Genomic DNA, 25,303 nt, shown 5'->3' on the forward strand with positions numbered 1-25,303 from the left:
AGACCCAGGGGTTTAGGGCTGGGCTCACTTTGTAACCAATTGGTTAGGATATTATTCTCAAGCCTCCCCAGAAAAGGGGGTGTAGGAGTTTGGGGGGATATTTTGGGGCTCTAAGTGGCCCTCCCTGAACGTTTGTTTAAATCACTTGGTGGTGGCAGTGATACCAAGGGCAAGGAAGAAATCATGCCTTGGGGAAGTTTTTAAAATAAGCTGGTAGAAATAAGCTTAGGGGGGTCTTTCATGCAGATCCCCGTATCTGTACCCCAGAATTCAGAGAGGGGAGGGAACCCTGACACCTCTAATTCTCTAACAGTACAGGTTTGCATTTCAAAGCTCAAGTCTATTTCGCATGGCTATGTTGCTATTTATGAGAATTGGCCGTAATGACAATTTATATACTTCTCTAATATGTCTTTAAAGGTTGAATTTTGGTCAATTAGCATGCTAGTTGCATAACCCTTTCTGACCATGTCACACCTATTTACTCACATTTGATTGTAGGAACCATCTCTATCCTTATGTCTTGGGGCTTTTACTGTACTCTTCACTCATGCTCCTTGTGCTCAGAGGCAGGAGGCTTGGGTGGACGGAAGAAAGGAGTAACTGCATTTTAGATAAAATCCGTTTTCTCCAGCTTCTCTGCTGAGGGGTGGGCTTGGAAGGAATGGAACCTCCCCAGAAGAGGGACCAGAGAGAGGCAGTCTTGGTCCAGCCCTTTACAAACATAGAGACTGGATGAGTCAGAAGAAGCTGGGGCAGGAGAGAGGCACAATGGAGGCAGAGGGGACTCTTTGGTTTCAGAGCTATGGCTGCAGCAGAGAGACAGACTCCAGATGGAGGAGAAGCCAGGAGGTGGCCTCTGGACACCTTAGAGGTCTCTGACGAAATCCCAAAGAATGCTCCAGGGCAGTGAGGACACTGAGGTGGGAATAGTGTACAAGTGTGGTACTGTGTTTAACTGGATCCGGGTATCTCTTGTGCTGTGTAAAGTAGAGGAATTGGTTTAGCAACCCCTTTTGGAAAGCCTGGATCTGTTTGCTTTAACGATCCTGTGCCCTGAAAGAAGGAAACTGAAAACAGAGTTTGCCCAAGGCGGGGGGGGGGGGCTGTGGGAAGGTGTGTTGAAGGAATTGGAGAGTCTGGGGGAGCGAAGCCAAATCTAGTCTCTGGGCCCTGGTGCTTGGCATGCAGCTCTCTGTATAACACACACGCCTCCTGGGTGTGGTGTTCTGTCCCATCTAGTGGCACCAAGACCACTTAAAGAGAGAGATAAAATGAGTCTGCTTGACAGCCTTAACTAATAGGCAGTTGGCTTTTAGCTCATGTGGTAGAGGCTCATGTACTAAGCTCCAAAGGTCCAAGGTTCGATCCCGCCCACTGACGACCAGCGTCTGTTGGTGTTACAAGTGGTGAATCGTCCGGGATTTCAACTGAGAAATCTTTTATGCTACCGAGGAGGTTTGATTCCTGTTTTTGTAACTGTGAAGATGAAGCTGGAGAGGAATCCTCTTTCTTTGAAATCTTTTTATTACCCTGTAAAGTTACTTTCCATCTGGATTTTGCAGGTGTAATTTTTTTACTTTTTTCTTTATAATAAAGTTCTTCTTTTAAAAACCTGATAAATTTCAGTGTCCTGAAGACAAAGGGTCTAGTCTGTGCACACATTACTAAGGCAATTAGTTGGTCTATTATTCTCAAGCCTCCCCAGGAAAGGGGGTGAAGGGGCTTGGGGGGATATTTTGGGGGAATAGGGATTCCAAATGATCCTTCCCTGAGTTTTTGATTAAATCACTCGGTGGTGGCAGCAATACCATCCAAGGACAAGGAAAGGAATTTGTGCCTTTGGGAAGTTTTAACCTAAGCTGGTAGAATATAAGCTTAGCAGGTCTTTCATGTGGGTCCCCACATCTGTTCCCCAGAGTTCCGAGTGTGTGGGGGGGAACCCTGACAGTCTCTCCCTTGGAAAGTGCTCCGCAGAATGGAAGAGGCAGGGAGACCCTGTTCTCATGGATTTCGTCCCATCTCACTCTCTCTAATGCACATCCCACCCTAGGTGCCAGTTACAAACACTCAAGGCTCTGTAAGTCCATCCACTTCAGTGGAAATAGCAGGTGTAGCACTGTGAACTGCTGCGGCTGAGCACTGATCTGGCTGGGCATGAAGCAGTGCGCATTAGTCTGGTTATTAATCCACGTAACAGTAAGTCTCTCATCATTACCATCAAGCAGCCCGCAACTGCAACCAGCTCAGTATTAACCTGTCTAGAGGCACTGTTGGGCAGAAGGCGGCTTCTTAGATAGGGCTGGATGCTGCTAGAAAGATGTGGGGGCTGCGCTCTTACAGTGCAGCATTTGTGGGGATGTCATGGCCGCAGGCTTGCTACAAAGCTAGAGATCTATAGAACAATGGGTACCCCAGCTCCAGTGGATGGAAGCAAAATGTGGGGGGCTGAGGAACTCCAGGCTGATGTTTTCAGTGCTCACAGTCTCCAGCTGCTGCTCTGTATCAAGATCAGCAGCACAAGAACAGGCATGAGGAATTCTTGAACCCACAACCGCTCCCATCAGCGTTGTGCCAGTCTTGGCAGCTTTCTTGCTGGGGACACATAGCTAGAGTGAAAGACCAGCATATTCTGAAGTGGGCATACCAAGGAATATCATGATATGGCCAGTGATCACCTGGGTGCCAAAAGTTTAGGTGGCACAACAGACCTGCCACTGCGTGAATATACAACCTGCTCCCCTTAAACACCTTCCCAGAGATTAATCGGGGCAGCACTCGGTTTGCAAGGAGGCTACGTTCCTTTGGGATTTGCCATGAAGATAATGATGATGCCTGGTGGGACGAACGGCTCCCCAGATACTGTGGCAAAAGGTCTGTGTCTCCAGTAATGTGTGTGAGGCTGAGGTCTGACAAACAGAAAGTGCAGGAGACACTCGCTGAACAATGAAAGTGAGGTGGACACTTTCAGGGGGTCACATATTGCACATGTGATGGGTAGCTGGGAAAACACTCTTTCCGTTTCCTTTGCTCTGAACCATGGCTTGCTTTTCTCCTGTAGTACAGAACAGAATGTTGTCTTTTTCAGGACATGGATGTATGGCTTATATTGAAACATAAAAGTAGATGTCTGAGAGCTCTAGTTTGATAGATATATTGCTGTGACACGCTGTACCCCAAAGCAACACCCTGGAACCCCCATATTCACCACTGTTATATAGTTGCCCCAAATCTTGTACAAACTATGTCATGTGAGGTGTCAGTGCAAAAGCTATGGTTTGCTGAATATGATTATCCCATTTGTGTGCATGTCTCATTTTTGTATCTGAAGACATGAATATTTACTCTGTACCTGTATTTCAAATGTGTCTGTTCCTCTGGTAACTCCCACATGGTCGTTCACATCTAGTCGAGCCAGCACATTATGAAAGGACAACTAGGCATGAAGCACTTATAGGCTGTCAGCATTAATGGCAGGGAACAACTTGGGTGGGAAGATACAGGGGCAGAAATGTCAGTGGTTAGGAGAGGTATACTTCAACAAGGAGACATACTGACCGGCCAGATGGCAGAAATTTTATTTTATTATTCTGTGGTTACAAAATCCTTTTGCCTTTGGTTAAAGTGCGCATAGAAACCAAAGGTTTGGAAGCTGTATTATCAGTGGGGGTAGTAGACGATAATCCTGTTGATATGCTAATTTGCAATGATTTCTTCCATGTTGCTCAGGCAAGAAGGTGCTTTCTGCTGGGACTTCAGAGGGAAAGGGGAAAGTCCCACGAACTGCTCAAAGAATGAGAGGTCTCCTTGATTCCTCTACAAGAGAGGGAAGCTGCATGTTTCCAGGGGTGGGGGTGGTTGAGACCAGCTCCAGGCCGGTAGCTGAAGACAGCGTTGCCTTAGGGAAAATATGTCAATGTTGAAGCTAAACAAGGGGCAAACCCAATGCTAGGGAGCACAGGGAGATGTGTTCCAGAGGGGAGCTGTAGTGAAGCAAAGATTCACTGGTGCGGCACCTCGTGCTGGTCATCCTGGGAATTAGCTCTTTGCAGCTCACCTCCTTCTGGTCAGTGTCACACCTGCCTCAGGCTCCATGTACCTCCTGGACCCCGGTGCCCTATAACATCAAGGTGCTTCCCCCAGCAGTACCCACCTGAGAAAGGGAGAGGGGTTTGGAGCCTGCCACTGAGACATCTGTCCAGGCTGTTAGCTGTGAGTCCTTCACGCATGAACAGGGGATAGCTCCCACTCTAGAGAGCACAGGGGTATGTGTCCTAGAGTGGGGGGCCAGAGGAGGAACATGGGGGAAGAATAGTGGGAGTACAGGAATGTCTCCTCACTGATCACATACGGGACGATGCCGAGGACAGAATGGCTGATTCAGCGTCTGTGCTCCCAGGCACCCAACCTGTGGCTCCGGCTTTGAGAGGGAACTGTGTAACTGACCTGCCAGAGGGGAGCAGTCACACAACTGACCTCTCGCAGATAGAGAGAAGGGGAGGGAGGGTACCCAAATCCAGAGTTATTGTTACATCAGTGTTTGTTGCTAATGGTAAATCTTATAACAAAGAATTTGGTACTGATGGTAAATCCTACGAAAAGGTGTAATATGCATGATTTTTGGGAAAAACTTTTGGACATGCTACAAATAGTAAACAAGAAGCTCTATGGGAATACTGCTTCTCAGCTAACACCTCTAAACAGGCTCAAAGCTTGTTATGGCAGGGAAAGCATAAATAAACCTGGTCTGCTGTGAGGAAGTGGAAACTGAGGCAAACCACTCCATGGCTTTGTGACTATCTGTATTGAGTTATCACCAGCTGGAAAAACACAATGGTTGACAATCCTGCACATATACAAAGACAGGCTTTCGAGTGACAAATAGAAGGCACACAGAACTTTGTAAAATCACATGTGGACCACACTCCAAGGTTTGCAACACTTGGGCATTGTATGTTCCAAACCTTAAGAAGGCCTTGGGCACACTCCCTCCAACCTAGTCAGTGACAAACACTTCTGCAGTAAACTAAGGGGGGAGGTGTGACATTCTGTGCCCCCAAAGCAACAGGTATCAATGGTATCGGTGAAAAAGTTATGATTTGCTGAATATGATTACCCTATTTGTATGCATGTCTCATTTTTGTGCCAAAAATTCTGAAAGCATGTGAGGGCATATGAGCAGCTCATGTGACACTGGACTCCATTTGTGCCTGTACTTTTCTGCTAACTGTGCTGGGGGCTTCTGCTTGGAAAAATGAAGGTCCCTCCGAATGACAGAAGCCATAAAAGGTGGAAGTAACAAAATCGCTTAGCCTCACTCCCCTTCATAACTCAACACCTGGAAAAACCTTAGGAACAAGGACTGAACTGGGGATTTGGTCCTAGGCTGAAGGCATTTCTAGCCTGTGCATGGAGGACAGGCGGACTGTGTGTACCATCAGGGTGACACACTGCATGATTCAAATCCTGTCAAGTTTTTGAACTCAGATTGTCATTTTGCTTTATTTCTTAGGTCATCTCCTTTGATCTGTACACTTATTACTTATAATCATTTAAAATCTATCCTTCTGTAGTTAATAACTCGGTTTTATATTTCTTTTTTTACCTAATACAGTGTGTTGTTTGAAACGCAAACCCAGGTTGGTATGCCAGAGGGCTCAGTGGTACCCCCTTTCCAGGTTGCACCCAACGAACGCACACCCAACGAACAAGCCCTGCTGGACCGTGAGTCCATTTCCTTCTTGACATGTGCTCAGTTAGTAATGGAGAGATGATAGTTCCAGCAGGGAAATCACGACTCCTGGGTTCTCTCTGTCATTCTCTGTGTGACCTTCACCAAGTTACATCTCCCTTTGCCTCAGTTTACCTATCAGTATAATGAGGATATGTTCACAGTGACTTTCTTTTACTAGGTGTTTTGAAGATCCTTCAATGAAAGGTGTTACACAGTATGATGATAGTTACTGATGAGAATTACTGATCTCTGATCCATTCGCGATCGCCCCGTGTGCCTGCAGAAAGTGTTCGTATCTCTCCTCAGTTCCCTTAAGAACATAAGAACATAAGAATGGCCATACTTGGTCAGACCAAAGGTCCATCCAGCCCAGTATCCTGTCTACTGACAGTGGCAATGCCAGATGCCCTGGAGTGAGTGAACCTAACAGGTAATGATCAAGTGATTTCTCTCCTGCCATCCATCACCCCCCTCTGACAAATAGAGGCTAAGGACACCATTCCTTCCCCATCCTGGCTAATAGCCATTAATGGACTTAACCTCCATGAATTTATCCAGGTCTCTTTTAAACCCTGTTAGAGTCATATAGTCACCTTTCTCCAGATTTCTCTGTCTACTATCTACCCATTAATACTGGGCATTTACAGGGTATCAGACTCTATGGAGAGCTGACCATTACCCCTAGTTGTCTTCCAAATCAACTCTACTTTTTAAATATACACAAATACACAGAGCAGCCAATTCCTCTCTGACTCAGTGGAGAGCCCAAGAGTTCTCATCTCCCTTTGGGAACATTCCTTAATGACTGTTTACTTCTAAACCTGGATAAAGAACTCAGAAGCGCAGACATTGAAAGAGAGACATTGGCTAGAGTGTCTACGGTTTCCAGCCTATTTGCATCCAGATGCCACTTCTCCCCTAGAGGCTGAGTGAACCACCATGTGATTATGCACATCTATATCATAAATGGTGCACACCCCTGAGTCAGCTCTCGGCGTGGGATGCTGCTGCAGATGCTGGGGTGAGAGAGGTGTGGAACACGGCTGTCTGCAGAGGATTCCCAGGGAAGACACGTCTGGCTCAGAATTCACAGGTACCCATCTCTTGCTGAGGAGCTCACCTGCTCGACAAACCCAGTGCAACGTGGGCGTGATGGGATAGAGAATAGGTCTGTGGTCCTTTCCGCACTGCGCAGCCATTAAACATGCTGGGGCCCTTGCCACAGGGGATGAGTTTGCTCCAATATCACTGGCCAAAATGTCCCCTTTGCTCTGCCCCTGGCTGATGGGCTCCAGTCCCAAGGTGGCTGCATTTCAGTGGCACAGAGGATGCTTCAGAATAAAAGGTTTTAGTAGATGTAGAATACAAGGCCAAATTCTGAGGCTGTGGCCCATATGTTCTCAGGCCCCACAGAAGCAAAACTCCCCTTGGAGTAAGAATTGAGTAAAGACCTCAGGAGCCAGCTGTGTGTGAGCTAATGCACAGGGACTCTCCCTCCTCCTCTTGCATTTCAGGGCTCTGGTTGTTAACGGGGATGGCTCTCACCTGACTTTGTGATGGAAAGCATGGAGGGGGTAGGGCTCCTCACTGGAATAATTATATGAATTTTTAACATGGGCAAGACCGCTTTTCTCCTGGCTTCATTTGAGAAGTTGGCTGAACTGTTAGGCCTGAAACTTTCAGAAACAATTCAGCTAGAAGGAGAAACCCAGTGTGGGAAATTTCAGTCCAACGATTAAAGTTTGGCAAACTTATAACCAACTGAAAATGAGGTCTCCTAATTGAATGTGTCAGACAGTGTTAACTAACCATGGTGTCACCAGCACCACCTACAATGCCCAATCCATTTGTGAATCCCATTCAGCTATGCTCTTTGCTCCAATAATGTCTGTGGCAAGGAGTTCCACTGGCCAAATATAGATTAGGTAAACAATTTTCCTTTCTCAATGTTATATATTCAGACTTTCAATGTAATTGAATGTTCCCTTGTTCCTGTGTTATGAGACGGAGTAAATATAAATGCTTGATCTACTTTCTTTATCGATAGATTCATAGGGTTTAAAATCAGAAGAGACAATTAGATCATCCTGTCTGAACTCCAGTATAACAAAAGCCACTAAATTTAACCCAGTTGCCCCTGTATTGAGCTCCAAAACTTGTGTTCCAAAACTTGTGTTTGACTAAGACCTGGTCTACATTAGGATTTTACATTGTAGAATCATGGAGCCACAGGGTGAGAAGGGACCTTCAAGGGTCAGTTATTCTAACCACCTGCCAAAATGTAGGATTTGTTGTGTCTGAACCATCCTAAACAGATGACTCCATCCTCCTTTGGAAAACCTCCAGCGAAGAAGCTTCCACAACCTGCCTAAGCGACTGTTCCATTTTCCTTCTGTTTTTATAGTTAGGGAGTTTTTCCTGAGATTGAATCTAAATCTGCTCTGCTTTGAAGCAATTGCCTTTTGTCCTGCCCTTTGTCTCAAAAGAATAATTTTTCTCCATCTTTTTTATGGCAGCCTTTCAAATACTTGAAGACAATTATCATGTCATAGATTCATAGATATTAAGGTCAGAAGGGACCATTATGATCATCTAGTCTGACCTCCTGCCCAATTCAGGCCACAGAATCTCACCCACCCACTCATGCAATAAACCTCTCACCTATGTCTGAGCTATTGAAGTCCTCAAATCATGGTTTAAAGACTTCAAGGTGCAGAGAATCCTCCAGCAAGTGACCCGTGCCCCATGCTACAGAGGAAGGTGAAAAACCCCTAGGGCCCCTTCCAATCTTCCCTGGAGGAAAATTCTTTCCCGACCCCAAATATGGCGATCAGCTGAACCCTGAGCATATGGGCAAGATTCACCAGCCGGATACCCATGAAAGAATTCTCTGTAGTAACTCAGATCCCACCCCATCTAACATCCCATCACAGCCCATTGGGCCTATTTACCATGAATAGTTAAAGATCAAGTAATTGCCAAAATCATGTTATCCCATCATACCTTCTCCTCCATAAACTTATTGAGTTTAATCTTGAAGCCAGATAGGTCTTTTGCCCCCACTGCTTCCCTTGGAAGGCTGTTCCAGAACTTCACTCCTCTGATGGTTAGAAACCTTCATCTAATTTCAAGTCTAAACTTCCTGATGGCCAGTTTATATCCATTTGTTCTTGTGTCCACATTGGTACTGAGCTTAAATAATTCCTCTCCCTCCCTGGTATTTATCCCTCTGATATATTTATAGAGAGCAATCATATCTCCCCTCAGCCTTCTTTTGGTTAGGCTAAACAAGCCAAGCTCCTTGAGTCTCCTGTCATAGGACAGGTTTTACATTCCTCGGATCATCCTAATAGCCCTTCTCTGTTCCTGTTCCAGTTTGAATTTATCCTTCTTAAACATGGGAGACCAGAACTGCACACAGTATTCCAGGTGAGGTCTCACCAGTGCCTTGTATAACAGTACTAACACCTCCTTATCTCTACTGGAAATACCTCACCTGATGCATCCCAAGACCGCATTAGCTTTTTTCACGGCCATATCACATTGGCGGCTCATAGTTATCCTGTGATCAACCAATACTCCAAGGTCCTTCTCCTCCTCCGTTACTTCTAATTGATGCGTCCCCAGCTTATAACTAAAATTCTTGCTATTAATCCCTAAGTGCATGACCTTACACTTCTCACTCTTAAATTTCATCCTATTACTATTACTCCAGTTTACAAAGTCATCCAGATCCTCCTGTATGATGTCCTTCTCTAAATTGGCAATACCTCCCAGCTTTGTATCATCCGCAAACTTTATTAGCACACTCCCACTTTTTGTGGCGAGGTCAGTAATAAAAAGATTAAATAAGATTGGTCCCAAAACCGATCCCTGAGGAACTCCACTGGTAACCTCCCTCCAGCCTGACAGTTCACCTTTCAGTAGGATCCACTGTAGTCTCCCCTTTAATCAATTCCTTATCCACCTTTCAATTTTCATATTGATCCCCATCTTTTCCAGTTTAACTAATAATTCCCCATGTGGCACAGTACCAAATGCCTTACTGAAATCTAGGTAAATTAGATCCACTGCATTTCCTTTGTCTAAAAAATCTGTTACTTTCTCAAAGAAGGAGATCAGGTTGGTTTGGCACGATCTACCTTTTGTAAAACTATGTTGTATTTTGTCCCATTTACCATTGACGTCAATGTCCTTAACTACTTTCTCCTTCAAAATTTTTTCCAAGACCTTGCATACTACATAAGTGAAACTAACAGGCCAGTAGTTACCCGGATCACGTTTTTTCCCTTTCTTAAAAATAGGAAATATGTTAGCAATTCTCCAGTCATATGGTACAACCCCTGAGTTTACAGATTCATTAAAAATTCTTGCTAATTTCATGTGCCAATTCCTTTAATAGTCTTGGATGAAGATTATCTGGGCCCCCCGATTTAGTCCCATTAAACTGTTAGAGTTTCGCTTCTACCTCAGATATGGTAATATCTACCTCCATATCCTCATTCCCATTTGTCATGCTACCATTATCCCTAAGATCCTCATTAGCCTCATTAAAGACTGAGGCAAAGTATTTGTTTAGATATTGGGCCATGCCTAGATTATCCTTAACCTCCACTCCATCCTCGGTGTTTAGCGGTCCCACTTCTTCTTTCTTTGTTTTCTTATTATTTATATGGCTATAGAACCTTTTACTATCGGTTTTAATTCACTTTGCAAGGTCCAACTCTACTAGACTTTTAGCCTGTCTCACTTTATCCCTACATGTTCTGACCTCAATAAGGTAGCTTTCCTTGCTGATTCCCCCCCGCCCCCATCTTCCACTCCCTGTATGCTTTCTGCTTTTTCTTAATCACCTCTCTGAGATGCTTGCTCATCCAGCTTGGTCTACAACTCCTGCCTATGAATTTTTTCCCCTTTCTTGGGATGCAGGCTTCTGACAGCTTCTGCAACTTCGACTTGAAGTAATCCCAGGCCTCCTCCACCTTTACATCCATAAATTCTTCAGTCCAATCCACTTCCCTAACTGATTTCCTTAATTTTTGAAAGTCAGCACTTTTTAAATCAAAAACCCTAGTCGCAGATTTATTTTTGTTTATCCTTCCATTCAGTTTGAACTGAATTAGGTCATGATCACTTGAACCAAGGTTGTCCTCCTACAACCATTTCTTCTACCCACGCTGATGGGAGTACACCAGCCAACCCTGTAAGTCGTGTCTACACTGAAGCACTTTGCAGTGCCTCTGTAGTGTTTTAAGTGTAGACAAACCTTCAAGCAGATCTTCCAGAAAAGTATCCAGTCTGGATCTGCAGACATGGAAAGTAAGAGAATCCACCACTTCCCTTTGCAGTTTGTCCCAACAATTAATCACCCTGAGTGCTAATTATTTGGCCGATATTTCTGATTGGAATTTGTCTGGCTTCAGCTTCCAGCCATTGGGTCTTCCTCTGCCTTTCTAAACTAGATTACAGAGCCCATTAGTACCCATGGTTTTCTCCCCATTGAAGTCTCTGCCTGATTGTCTTTTTAGATTAGATAAATAGATGAAGTCTTTAAATCTCTCTCTCTGTCAGGCATTTTCTCCAGTCTCCAAACATTTCTGTGGTTTTTTTCTGCACCCTTTCCAGTTTTTCAACATCCTTTTTGAAATGTGGACCGAAGAACTAGACACGGTCGGTTTCATCAATGCCATATGCAGAGATAAAATCCTTCCCCTGCTCCAACTCACCACTCCCCCGTTTATGCATCCAAGGATCACATGAGCCCTTTTGGCCACAGCATTGCTAGAGTACAGATGTGGGGACCCGCATGGAAGACCCCCTAAGTTTATTTTTACCAGCTTAAGTTAAAAACTTTCCCAAGGCAAAAACTTTGCCTTGTTCTTGAACAGTATGCTGCCACCACCAAGCGCTTTAACAAAGAACTAGGGAAAAGGACCACTTGGAGTTCCTCTGCCCCCAGAAATCCCCCCAAGCCCTTACACCCCCTTTCCTGGGGAGGCTTGAGAATAAACAAGTTGAGCCCAGACCAGCTTGGGTTTCTTATAACCCCAGAAACCCAATCAGATTCTTAAAAAACAGACTTTTTAGTAGAACAAAACAAAGATAAAAGAAACACTGTAAAATTAGAATGGAAGATAATTTCACAGGCAGTCAGATTCCAAACAAAGAGAATTGCTCTTGGCAAAACCTTAAGTTACAAAAAGACAAAAAAACAGGAGTACACATTCCCTCCAGCACAGCAAATTTACAAGTCAAAACAAAGAAAACCTAATGCATTTTCTAGCTAGATTACTTACTAACTTTACAGGAGTTGGAGGCTTGCATCCTTGATCTGTTCCCAGCAAAGGTATCACACAGACAGACAAAAGCCTTTCCCCCGCCCCTCCAGATTTGAAAGTCTCTTGTCCCTTCACTGGTCATTTTGGGTCAGGTGCCAGAGAGGTTACCTTAGCTTCTTAACCCTTTACCGGTGAAAGGATTTTGCCTCTGGACAGGAGGGATTTTATAGCACTGTATACAGAAAGGTGGTTACCCTTTCCTTTATATTTATCACAACTGCACTAGGAGCTTATGATGATTTTGTTGTCCACAATGACCCCTAAATCCTTTTCAGGGTCCCTGTGTTCTATAATATGGTACCCTAGACTGTGGGTGGGGCTTGCATTCCTTATTCCGAGAGTATCACTTTGCATTTGACTGTACTAATACATTTTGTTTGCATGGGCCCAACTCAACAAATACTCCAGATCAATCGGTATGCCTGCCCTGGCTGCCTCATTGTAACCACTCTGCCAATCTTTGGGTCGTCCATAGATTTTACCTGCAATGATTTTCTATTTGCTTCCAGATCATTGATGAAAATACTGAATAGCAACTGGCCTAGACCTGATTCCTGCAGAACCCCACTAGAAACACCCCCATTCCCTGACAATGGCCCATTCACAACTGCTTTCTGAGATATGTAGGTTAGCCAGTTTTTAGTCCATTTAACATGTGCTCTACTGACATTGTATAGAGTTCATTTTTCTAACTAAATGTTTTCCCCGACTAAATCAAATGCCTCAGAGAAATTGAAGTCTGTTGCACCTGTTTGGTTCCCTTGACCAACCAAATGTGTACTCTCATTAAGGGATGAAATTGGATTTATTTGACAAGACCTGTTTCCATAAAACCATATTGTTGATTGGCATAAATTATACTCCTAGATTTTTTTTTTAATTTATCCCATATCAGCTTTTCCATTGTTTCTTAATCTTGTCAAATCTTTTTCTTAAAACTTTATTTTTTTAATAGTTTAGGTTTAATGAAGAACTGTCCTCTATTTCCTTTGGGCAGGGGATGGGGGCGGGTCTGTTGCTGCCCGACTGCCTACTTCTGATTCAGAATCAGATGTTTGGTGATCTGTCAGTTCATAACTCTGGTTTTTGTAACTCTGAGGTTCTACTGTAGATGCTGTTTAACATCCTCCTTGACTGCTAATGGACTGGAAAGTTTTTCATGACCGTATGTGATCTGAGTACCTGATATTGCTCCTTTCCAAATGCAGAACAAAACTATTTCTTGAACACGTCTCCCTTTTTTCCAACATTAACAAGTTTCCTTTCTCCCTCTCGGAATTGGCCTATACATTTTCGAGGGTTTCTTTTCTTCTTAAGATAATTAATAACCTCCTTTTTGTTATCCTTAGCCCTGCAAAGCATAGAATTCCACCTGATGTCTGTAATATCATGTATCAATTTTCATAACTTCCAATTTGTATTGCTTGCTATCTATTTTCCCTTTTCCCCATTTGTTATATATTGCTTCCCCGCCTCAATTGCTGCCTTCACTTTGCTACTGAACTGGGTTTTTAACCAAAATTCTCCACTTTCTTGATTGTGGAATCATGGCTTTTTGGCTCTCTCATAAACTCTTCTTAAAGAAGTTCCATTTTTCATTCCTATTTTTCTGTCTAAATTTTTCCTCCCAATCAGTTTTGCTGATAATTTGCATCATCCTTGGGGAATTAGCCCTTTTGAAGGGTGTCTGTAGATAGCTATTACTGGCTGGGAGCTGTTCTCTGTTTGTCCATTTCAATGAAATCAGTTCCATTCTTTATTTTGTTCTCCTCTATCATATGCCCCCTTAATTGTCTCTTCTCTAAACTAACGAGTCCCAGACTTTTCAGTCTGTCCCCATACACCAGCCTCCCCCATTCTCACAGCCTGCCTGGGAAATCCCCTTCCTATCTGCTAGATCCTTTATAGAGACTGGGTGACCAAAACTGAGTGCATCTCCAGAGCAGGATATTCTTCCTCAGATTCCTTAGGCATCTAAACATTGTCTTTGTCATGGCCACTACTGCAAATGAGCAGGTGTTTCTGTGGAGCTGCTATCAATGATGCCCAAGTCTTTTCCCTGAGGTGTGTTCTAGTTGGGATGTTTCCCCTGGCACATGTCTTGGCAAAGGTGCTTTTTTCCCCCTCTCAGATTTTCAGTAGCTAGGTGAATGGGAAACTCCCTACAGCATGACTCTGTAGAGTGCCATTAATCCCATACTGCTGTGCAAGACTGTAACTCTTGGCAATGTGCGTGACATTGTTGATGGCTTTGCAGCAGTGGTTCCCAAACTTGATCTGCTGCTTGTGCAGGGAAAGCCCCTGCCGGGCCGGGCCAGTTTGTTTACCTGCCGTGTCTCCAGGTTTGGCTGATCGCAACTGCCAGTGGCTGCAGTTCGCTGCTCCAGGCCAATGGGAGCTGCTGAAAGCTGTGTGGGTCGAGGGACGTACTGGCCACTGCTTTGAAGAATGGGTTTCCCCAACTGCGGAGGGGAAATAGATGGCACGCATATTCCAATTTTGGCACTGGATGCCTTACAATGGAATACATCAATCGGCAGGAGTACTTCTTCACGGTATTGCAGGCACTCGAGGATCACTGTGGGCGTTTCATTGACATTAGTGCAGAGTGGTCCAGAAAAGTGCATGACACATGAATCTTTAGGAACATCGGCCTTTACAAAAAGCTGAAAGTGGGAACTTCCTTTCCAGACCAGAAGATCCCCACAGGAGATGTTGAAATGCCCATAGTGATCGTGGGAGACATGGTGTACCCCCCAATGCCAGGACTCATCAAGTTGTACATGGGAAACCTGGATAGCAGTAAGGAGCATTTCAACAATAGGCTGAGTAGGAGCAGGATGGCCGTGGAATGTGCGTTTGGCGATTAAAAGTGCACTGGTGATGCCTTTTTAACAGGTTAGACCTCAGTGAGGAAAATATTCTCATGGTTGTAGCCATGTGTTTCACCTTGTATAATATTTGTGAAGGTAAGGGCAAAAAGTTTGCTCAGGGATGCACTGCTGAGACAGAACACGTGACTGCTGATTTTGAGCAGCCAGATACCAAGGCTATTAGAGGACAGAATGGGGGAAATTTGAATCAGGAAGGTTTTGCGGCAACACTTTGAAAATGAGAATGAGTAATGGTTATTGCTATGCTTGGGATTGTAATGCATAATGAAGACCAGTTTTGGTAGTGTAGGAAGCAGTTGTGATTGTTCAGGCCCAGGGTTCAATGTAAGGAAATGATAAAACTGCTTGCTTGTGTGCTAATGCCATCTGCTATCATAACATCAGTGGAAACAAATAAAGAGTGGTTCTTATTCAAATAACTTTGCTTTTATTGCCAAAAACCCCACAATACTATGCACACACACACAGCTGGGTGTAAGTCCAGCTATCATTTGAAAAAGCTTCTGTGGAGGTGGAGTGAACTGTAAAGTGAGACGTCCCAGAAATTGGAAAGGAATGTGTGGGTGGAGCCTGGGGAGGACATGGCAAAGAGTTCTGAATTTGCTGAAGGGGAGGGCGGGCACCCATCTGCTCAGTCTGGAGCATCAGAAGGGACTGCAGCATGGTGGTTTCCCACTCCAAAACTTTTATCAGCCTCTCCATTGCATCCCTAATGTATGCCTCATTTTCTTTTCTTTCCTGCTTCTCGCTTTCCCTCCACTGCCTGAATTCCGTCCTGTCTGAATCAGAGTTCTGCAGCACCGCCCAGAACAAAGCGCCTTGCTCTGTCTTGGGTGCTTTCTTATCTGGCAGAGACACTCAGCTGGAGTGGAGGGGGTGCCTCCTTTCAAGGACATATCTGATGAAGCACAAGTAACAATAAACAAAAGCATTATTGTTAACTATATGTAAAGCATTCAAATGCTACATTAAAATACAGTGCTGGTAACACACCTATCCCTTTCCCGCTGACCCTTGACAAGCACACATGCTGACGAACACTAAAAGCATGGTGAGTGTTCCCAGGGGTGGGGGATGTTGGGCATGAGAGAAAAACAATGGGCTAATTAAAGTGATAAAATCAAGTACGGTGTCTACACTGGCACTTTGGCGACAAAAATGTTGTGTAAAAACCTTGCAAGTCTTGCAACTTTATTACATCACTCAAACTGAGGAGTTCTGCCATCGAAACTGGGTTTGCAGTATTTAAACATCCACTATTTCTTCACCAAATGCTGCCTTTTGGCAAAAAAATGTGGCAGACTAGAGAAGGCCTAGGGAACAATAAGGGATAACCAGTATCCACTCGTGTTTCCTGCTGGTGCCTATTAAGGTTTCCCACACCACGATGTGTAGGAATTATTGATGAAAGGAGCACCATACAATATGGAATTAACATTAGTAGGGTCAGTTGTTCATAATTCATTAATCTGAATAAAGAAAATGCAGTATTTCAGTCTGTGAAAAGCGACCAAGCTGTTTCATCCATGAGAACAGCCTCCAGTAGTGCATGAAGTGTCTCACATTAACACTGTCTCTAAATCCAGGTATTTGTCCTGCGACCATCACCCTACACCCTGGGCACATATAGGAAGTCAGGGGAACGTTGGTACATGCAGGAGACACCGTTGTGCCTCAGCATTGGACATCTTCTCTCCTACTCCATGTCAGATTCCAACTCAACTGACTTCACAAACCCCTCCACCTTCAGCCTGCTGGGCATTCCTGGCCTGGAAGAAGCCCATGTCTGGATCTCCATTCCCTTCTGCACCATGTACGCCATAGCCATCTTGGGGAACTTCACCATCCTGTTCATCATAAAGATGGAGCTGAGACTCCATGGGCCCATGTACTATTTCCTCTGCATGCTCGCTTTCACCGACCTGGTCCTGTCTACATCCATTCGGCCCAAAATGTTGAGCATCTTCTGGTTCAATTCCAGGGAGATCAATTTCAGTGCCTGCCTCACTCAGATGTACTTCATTCTCAGCTTCTTTTTGATAGGGTCTGGAATCCTCGTGGCCATGGCTTTTGATCTCTATGTGGCCATCTGCTATCCCCTGAGACATTCAACCACCCTGACAAACCCTGTGGTGGCCAAAATTGGCCTGGCCGTGGTGCTGCGCGGCATCATGCTCATACTGCCCCATCCCTTCCTGGCGAGGAGGTGGCCATATTGTAGAACTAACATCATTCCAAATACCTACTGTGAGCACATAGCTGTGGTGAAGCTGGCCTGCACCGACATCAGCGTCAGTAGTTACTACAGCCTCTCTGTGGCATTCTTGGTGATTGGTATGCATGTGTTTTTTATTGCCATATCCTACACCTAGATCCTCAGGGCCATCTTCAGCCTCCCAACAAAGGACACCCGCCTCAAGACTTTTGGGACCTGAGGCTCCCACCTCTGTGTCATCTTAGCCTTTTACATCCCACATCTCTTTGCCGCCCTCACGCAACGGTTTGGGCACAATGTGGCCCTGCATTTGCGTGTTCTCATGGCCAACATGTACCTGCTGGTGCCCCCCATGCTAAACCCCATCATCTATGGGGCGAAGACCCAGGACATCCGGGATAGGCTGCTCCAGCTCTTTACTCATTAAGGGACCTAACATTTTCTCCTGGTGCTCTGGTTCTCAGACCGCACTCTATGCAGAGCTGGCTGCTGACACGGTGCTCGGGCCTCTTCCCTGAATCACTGACTGGCCAGTCAAAGAGACATTAAACCTTTCCCTGACCTTACTGTGCTGTTTCAGCATGACAAACTGGGGAATCTGTCTATGTACAACTCATGGAGTTGTCACCTTTCTAATTGCCTCTAATTGCTTCTAAAGACCCAGAAAAGTGGGGAGGGCTGAGGAGGAGTGGGATGGGGAGTCCCGGGGACTAGATTTGGGTCAGGACTAGACCAAGAACCAGTGAAAGTTGCTTCAGGATTCCTGTTCCCATCTGGGTCACCCCCAGCACTATCCCCGTAGCATCTAATGAACACAGACAGCTCCATTGTAAGGTGACCATGTGCCGCAGTATCCTCCAGGGGGCTCATCATGTCCCCATGGTGCTGGGTGCTGGACGGACAGCACCTGCCCCAAATCCCAATAATGAGAAGACACAAGGGGCTGAGATGGGGTGCTGTGGGCTGGGAAAGCCTGAGCTGTTGGGGTAGCTCCGTCTGACAATCGATTAGCATCCTGCAGGGGGCAGTCATGGTTGGGATGAGTGCATGGTGGGGAAGGGGCCAGAGCCCCGCATCGGGAGGTGTGTCAGGCATGAGAGAAATCTGTACGGCAGTCCGGAGACTGCCTGGCTCTCATCCAGGGTCCGTCACTGCTGGGCTGAAGCTCACACTGTGTCCTGGAGGTCTGTGGCCCCGTGATGCAATTGGCCCAGCACCGTCAGGAAGCTGAGAGCGGTGACCATCACTGTGGCTGCAGCCCCTGAGAACTGGAGAGAGACAGCCAGCAAAGTGAAAGGCTGGGGCGAGCAGGGGGATTGCAGCACCGATGGCAAGGCTAGAGCCGGCAGCATTCCCCTGAGTGCTCAGCACCGGCTGGGACCCCTGGGTGCCACTTGGCAGCACAATAAAATGGAGGGTGCAGAGAAGAGCTGAAAAGTGGAGCATGGAGCAGGAACATCTGATGCACAAGGGAAGGGTTAAAAGGAGTCTGTTCAGCCAATCACTCAGACAAACAAGTTTGTTTACATTTGCAGAAGATAATGCTGCCTGATTCTTGTTTACAATGTCACCTGAAAGTGAGAATAAGCATTCACATGGCACTGTTCTAATGAGTGACGCAAGATATTTACATGCCAGATGCGCTTAACATTCACATGCCTCTTCATGCTTCAGCCATCATTTCAGAGGACATGCTTCTATTCTCATGAGGCTCATTAAAAACATAACACGTTAATTAAATTTGTTTAGTTCCAAGTGTTTAGTTACTGGTTTTCCTTTCCCCTCAGTGTCCCCTTCAGTAGGGATCTGAGTCTAAGGCCATCTTTGGGGTCTTGGTATGCCAGTTATAAGAGGAATTTGCATGGTGGCTAACGCTCTGTGGCTCTGCTGCCCAACCCCAGGGTTTGCCCATGGAAATAATCCACCCCCGCTCCCACCTTGGACTTTCCCTGTGATTCCTACTCCCAGCACTGGGATTTTCCCCTCCCCTTTTCCTATAGGGTTGTGATCTGTGCTCTCTGGGCTAAGAGGTGTGTCTTCTCCCGGCAGCTCATTCACAGCTGGTTTCTGCGTCTTCCCAACCCAGGGAATTTCCTCCTCCCCTCTGTCAGCTGGGTCATTAGCATTTCCATAGACAACCATTGATTCAGTTGGAGCTACATCCTGTCTTAAAGAGACAGAGTTAGTTTTCACAAGCACGTCAGGAACAAAGTCCTGAAAAATTGTGACCTGGATTGGAATACCCTGAGTCACCCCTCTCTCTACCCAGAGAGGTCAGTTGTGTGACTACTCCCCTCCAGCAGGTGAGTTACACAGTTCCCTTTCAAAGCCTAAGCCACAGGCTGGGTGCCTGGGAGCACAAATGCTGAATCGTCCATTCTGTCCTGCGCATCCTCCCCCATGTGATCAGTGAGGAGACATTCCTGTACTCCCACTATTCCTCCCCCAGTTTCCTCCTCTGGGCTCCCCTCTAGGACACATACCCCTATGCTCTCTAGAGTGGGAACTATCCCCTGATCAGCCGTGAAGGGCTCACAGCTAACAGCCTGGACAGTTGTCTCAGTGGCAGGCTCTCCACCCCCCCTCCCTTCCTGAGTTGGTGTTATAGAATTATAGAACTGGAAGGGACCTCGAGAGGTCATCTAGTCCAGTCCCCTGCACTCAAGGCAGGACTAAGTATTATCTAGAGACCATCCCTGACAGGTGTTTGTCCAACCTGCTCTTAAAAATCCCCAATGATTGAGATTCCATGACCTCCCGAGGCAATTTATTCCAGTGCTTAACCACTCTTACAATTAGGAAGTTTTTCCTAATGTCCAACCTAAACCTCCATTGCTGCAAATTCAGCCCATTGTTTCTTGTCCTATCCTCAGAGGTTAAGAAGAACAAATTTTCTCCCTCCTCCTTGTAACAACCTTTTGAGTACTTGAAAACTGTAATCATGTCCACTCTCAGTCTTCTCTTCTCCAGACTAAACACACCCAATTTTTCCAATTTTCCCTCACTGGTCATGTTTCTAGACCTTGAAAAATTTTGGTTGCTCTTCTCTGGACTTTCTCCAATTTGTTCACATCTTTCCTGAGATATGTTGCCCAGAACTGAGCATAATGCTCAAGTTGAGGCCTAATCAGTGTTGAGTAGAGCAGAAGAATTACTTCTTGTGTCTTGCTTACAACACTCCTACTAATACATTGCAGAATGATGTTTGCTTTTTTTGCAAAAGCGTTACACTGTTGACTCATATTTAGCTTGTGGTCCATAATGACCCCCAGATGCCTTTCTGCAGTACTCCTTCCTAGGCAGTCATTTCCCATTTTGTATGTGTGCAACTGATTGTTCCTTCCCAAGTGGAGTACTTTGCATTTGTCCTTATTGAATTTCATTCTATTTACTTCAGACCATTTCTCCAGTTGTCCAGATCCTTTTGAATTTTAATCCTATCCTCCAAAGCACTTGCTACCCCTCCCAGCTTGGTATCATCTGCAAACTTTATAAGTGTACTCTCTATGCCATTATCTAAATCATTGATGAAGATATTGAACAGAACCGGACCCAGAACTGATCCCCGAGGGACCCCACTCGTTATGCCCTTCCAGCATGACTGTGAACCACTGATAACTACTCTCTGGGAATGATTTTCCAACCAGTTATGCACCCACCTAAGAGTAGCTCCATCTAGGTTGTACTTCCCTAGTTTATTTATGAGAAGGTCATGCGAGACAGTATCAAAAACCTTACTAAAGTCAAGATTTACCACATCTACTGCTTTCCCCCATCCACAAGGCTTGTTACTCTGTCAAAGAAAGCTATCAGGTTGGTTTGACACGATTTGTTCTTGACAAATCCATGCTGTTACTTATCACCTTATTATCTTCTAGATGTTTGCAAATTGATTGGTTAATTATTTGCTCCATTATCTTTCCAGGTACAGAAATTAAACTGACTGGTCTGTAATTCCCTGGGTTGTCCTTATTTCCCTTTTTATAGATGGGCACTATATTTGCCCTTTTCCAGTCTTCTGGAATCTCTCCTGTCTTCCATGACTTTTCAAAGATAATTGCTAATGGCTCAGATATCTCCTCAGTCAGTTCCTTGAGTATTCTAGGATGCATTTCATTAGGCCCTGGTGATTTGAAGAAATCTAACTTGTCTAAGTAATTTTTGACTTGTTCTTTCCCTATTTTAGACTCTGATCTTACTTCATTTTCACTGGCATTCACTATGTTAGATGTTCACTCGCCACCAACGTTCATGGTGAAAATGGAAACAAATAAGACATTAAGCACCTCTGCCATTTCCACATTTTCTGTTATTGTCTTTCCCCCATCATCGAGTAACGGGCCTACTCTGTCCTTGGTCTTCCTCTTGCTTCTAAAGTATTTGTAGAAATTTTTTTGGTTTCCTTTTATGTCCCTAGCTAGTTTGATCTCGTTTAGTGCCTTGCCTTTTCTAATTTTGTCTCTGCACACTTGTGATATTTGTTTATATTCATCTTTTGTAATTTGACAGAGTTTCCACTTTTTGTAGGACTCTTTTTTTGAGTTTTAGATCATTGAATGTCTCCTGGTTAAGCCAGGGTGGTCTCTTGCCATACTTCCTATCTTTCCTACGCAGTGGGATGGTGTTGCTTCCTGCTCCAGCGCTAAAGGAACCCACACCCACCTCCTCAGTGCTTTCTGTGATTCTATCACCCTTCTCTGGGCTCCCCCTGGGACTATAAAAGAATACTTGGGCCCTGATCCTGTCATCTCAAATCTGCTTAAGCTTCATCAGGGAAACTCAAGTCACAAGACTGAGGTCTCCAGTTCCATTCTGGATCACCCTGATATTGGACATTCGACTGCAACCTAAGGATCAATTCTGAAAACTCTTTGCTACTCTAAAGCTCACCATCATTACCATGAAACTGACTTAAGAATTCTATTCATGTCTCTACGTATAATGATATCTGGTTACTGCAGTGCAGAAGGTAGCATTGCATCATTAACCGGGGCCACCTCCTACCCTCAGGCAAGCTCCTTGTCAGGCTGCAGCAGCTCCCGTCCCAGCTTGGGAGCAGAGGGAGCCCAGCTGTGTGGGGGTTGGGTGGGAGGTGGAGAGTGTGACAGGATGTGCCCCCAGCGTGAAGCCTGGGAGCTGTTGGGACTGCTGTGCCCCCAAACCACTCAGCTGGGTTGGCCTCTCCCCTTGCTCTGCTGGTGACACACAGCCAGCCCCTCCGGGCCCTGTTCTCACCCAACACAACAGCAGGTGGCGCTGCACACCCGACTAAGTGATCGGAGGGCTTTACCTGAGCCACTCATGGACCAACAATGGAGGCACGAGCCACTTTCCCAGCTCCCCAGCCTTGCACCCCGATGGAGCTTAAATCCAGAATTAGACGGTCTTGAACTGCACAGCAATGTGTACAGCATAAACTCATTAAATAATCCACTCTCCCCTTGATGGAGGGAAGATATTCAACACCCTTTCTTAACAGAGCTAAGATTTCCAAACACTTCACTCAAAAACACACTGGTCAAGATAAAACATTATTCAGGTTTATTAACTACAGAAGGATAGATGTTAAGTGATTATAAGTGATAACAAAGAGATCAAAGCAGGTTACCTAGGAAATCAAACAATCTTGCAATCTAAGATTTCTACAAACTAGGTAGGATTTGAATCAGCAATATCTCACCCTGACTGATGATACAAGCAGTCTTACAGATTCTTGAGGCACAGGCTGCATCTGCTTTGCAGCTTGGGTTCCCCTCCCCTATTCAAAGTCCTCTGCCTTTCAGAGCTTCTTGAAGGTTTTGAGTTGTGCAAGAAAGAATACAAGAGATGATGTCACTCCCCATCTTTTACAGTTTCTTCCAGCTTGCTGGAAGGTCTATGCATGTGATATGGGGGATCCATCCCATTCATCAAACATTCTCCATTGTCTCTGTGCTCCCTCCAAAGAGGCTTCCTTGTACAGAGTTCCTGTGCTAGTGGTTTCTTCCCTCGGTGGGTGTTGACGACAGCAATTAACGCTGTCTGGCTACACCATTGACATACCTGACAGGCTAGTTTTGGGTGTTTCGAGCCTCACATCACACTTTAGTAACACACACATAGCACGATTTCATAACTTCACATACAATGATCGCACATACAACCCAAGGAGATATCGATGTTTAGCAGATCAAGACTTTTAGAATAATAGCTCACAGGGAATATTTTGTACAAAAAGTACCATAATTACATCACCATGGTCAATTTGGGGTGCTTCGGAGTGCAGAGTATCACAGGGATGATCCAGAGAGTGAAAGGGGGAGGAGAAGAGAGGAGAGAGTTGCAGACGGGGCCTTGAGGGGAAGACGTAGAGCAGGGGTGGGGAATCAGGCTTCCAGTTACCAGGAATGAGAAAGGCAGCATCCCTATGAGTTGCACATAGACAGATTAGCCAATTTATCATTCTGACACAAGACAGTAAGGTCAGGAAGGGATTTTATGTCTCTATGACTGGCCAGTCAGTGATTCAGGGAAGCGGGCCCAGCACCATGTCACCAGCCAGCCCTGCATGGAGCTCAACCTGAGAGCCAGAGCACCAGGAGAAAGCTTTAGGTCCTTTATGAGTAAAGATGTGGAGCAGCCTATCCCAGATCTCTTGGGTCCTCACCCCATAGATGATGGGGTTTAACATGGGGGGCACCAGGAGACACACGTTGTCCATGAGAACATGGAAATACAGGGCCATATTGTGTCCAAACCGTTGCGTGATGGTGGAGAAGATATGTGGGGTATAAGAGGCTAAGATGACACAGAGGTGGGAGCTGCAGGTCCCAAAAGTCTTGAGGCGGGTGTCCTTTGTTGGGAGGCTGAAGATGGCCCTGAGGATCTGGATATAGGACACAGCAATACAAAACACATCCAGACAGATCACCAAGAATGCCACAGAGAGGCTGTAGTAACTACTGATGCGGATGTCGGTGCAGGCCAGCTTCACTACAGCTATGTGCTTGCAGTATGTGTAGGGAATGATGTTGGTTCTGCAATATGGCCACTTACTCGCCAGGAAGGGATAGGGAAATATGAACATGACACCACGCAGCACCATGGCCAGGCCAATTTTGGCCACCACAGGGTTTGTCAGAGTGGTGGAATGTCTCAGGGGATCGCAGATGGCCACGTAGCGATCAAAAGCCATGGCCACAAGGATCCCAGACTGCATCACAGAGAAGCTGAGAATGAAGTACATCTGGGTGAGGCAGGCACTGAAATGGATCTCCCTGGAATTGAACCAGAAGATGCTCAGCATTTTGGGTAGGACGGATGTAGACTGGACCAGGTCAGTGATGACCAGCATGCAGAGGAAATAGTACATGGGCCGATGGAGGCTTGGCTCCCTCTTCACGATGAACAGGATGGTGAAGTTCCCCAAGATGACTATGGCGTACATGGCACAGAAGGGGATGGAGATCCAGACATGGGCTGCCTCCAGGCCAGGAATGCCCAGCAGGATGAAGGTGGAGGGGTTTGTGAAATTGGTTGAGTTGGAATCTGACATGGTGTCCAACACTGAGCCAGAATGGTGTTTCTTGCATAGACCGTACGTTCCCCTGACTTCCTGTATGGCCCTGGGGCTAGCGTGATGGTCGCAGGACAAATGCCTGGATGGAGAGAAAATGTTAATATTAGACACTACATACACAACTGGAAGCTCTTCTCATGGATGAAGCCGATTGGTCGCTCTTCACACACTGAAAAATGTCATTTTCATTATTCAGATAAATGAATTATGAACAACTGACCCTACTAATGTCAATTCCATATTTTATGGTGCTCCTTTCGTCAATTATTCCCACACATCGTGGTGTGGGACACTTTAATAGGCATCAGCGGGAAACACAAGTGGATACTGGTTTCCCTCATTGTGCCTTAGGCCTTATCTACACTGCCAAGTTTTTTTTTTTGCCAAAAAGGCAGCATTTGGTGAAGAAATAGTGGAGGTGTAAAACTACAAAGCCACTTTTGACTACACAACTCCTCAGTTTCAGTGATTTAATAAAGGGACGTTTATGAGACTTGTAAGGCCTTTTACTCAAAAGTTTTGTCACTGAAGTGCCAGTGTAGACACGTGCTTGATTTCATTGCT

At 45.4% G+C, this 25,303-nt stretch overlaps 2 pseudogenes; one reads left to right on the forward strand and one right to left on the reverse strand.

Annotated features, from left to right (window-relative positions):
• The first annotated feature begins 16,618 nt into the window (after nt 1-16,618).
• LOC140899362 (olfactory receptor 52R1-like) lies at nt 16,619-17,608 on the forward strand (annotated as a pseudogene).
• Nucleotides 17,609-23,686: 6,078 nt separating this feature from the next.
• LOC140905617 (olfactory receptor 52R1-like) lies at nt 23,687-24,752 on the reverse strand (annotated as a pseudogene).
• Nucleotides 24,753-25,303: the final 551 nt, after the last annotated feature.

This window comes from Lepidochelys kempii, chromosome 1, assembly GCF_965140285.1.
Source record: "Lepidochelys kempii isolate rLepKem1 chromosome 1, rLepKem1.hap1, whole genome shotgun sequence".
Taxonomy (NCBI): Eukaryota; Metazoa; Chordata; order Testudines; family Cheloniidae; genus Lepidochelys; species Lepidochelys kempii.